The following is a 357-nucleotide window of genomic DNA, read 5'->3' as shown; positions in this document are numbered from 1 at the left end:
GTGATGTCAGCATGGAAAAGGACATGCTACAGAACATCCTGATATGCAGAGGTTCTACAAATGTCCCTTGGGTTACACAAACCTTTGCAGAACTAACTGTTCCTTGTGGTAGCAGGTAGCAGAGCAATGTTGTGGCTTCACAGGACAGAAAGTCAGGCTGAGCGGTTCCGGTAAATTCAACCATGAGGAATGAGGAAGTATTACAGTATGAAGAGAAAGGCCCCACTGCCATGTAATACCAGTGCTAGCAAATCTCTTGGGACAGAAGACAACAGAACAAGGGCATCAATAAAATGGGTAGTCGTTTCTTTGATTGTTTGTTTGTTTGTTTCAGTCTGCCAGGGATTAAAGACTTAC

Source organism: Gymnoscopelus microlampas, assembly GCF_963454915.1.
Source record: "Gymnoscopelus microlampas genome assembly, chromosome: 18".
Classification (NCBI taxonomy): domain Eukaryota; kingdom Metazoa; phylum Chordata; class Actinopteri; order Myctophiformes; family Myctophidae; genus Gymnoscopelus; species Gymnoscopelus microlampas.
This window is presented reverse-complemented; position numbering follows the sequence as displayed.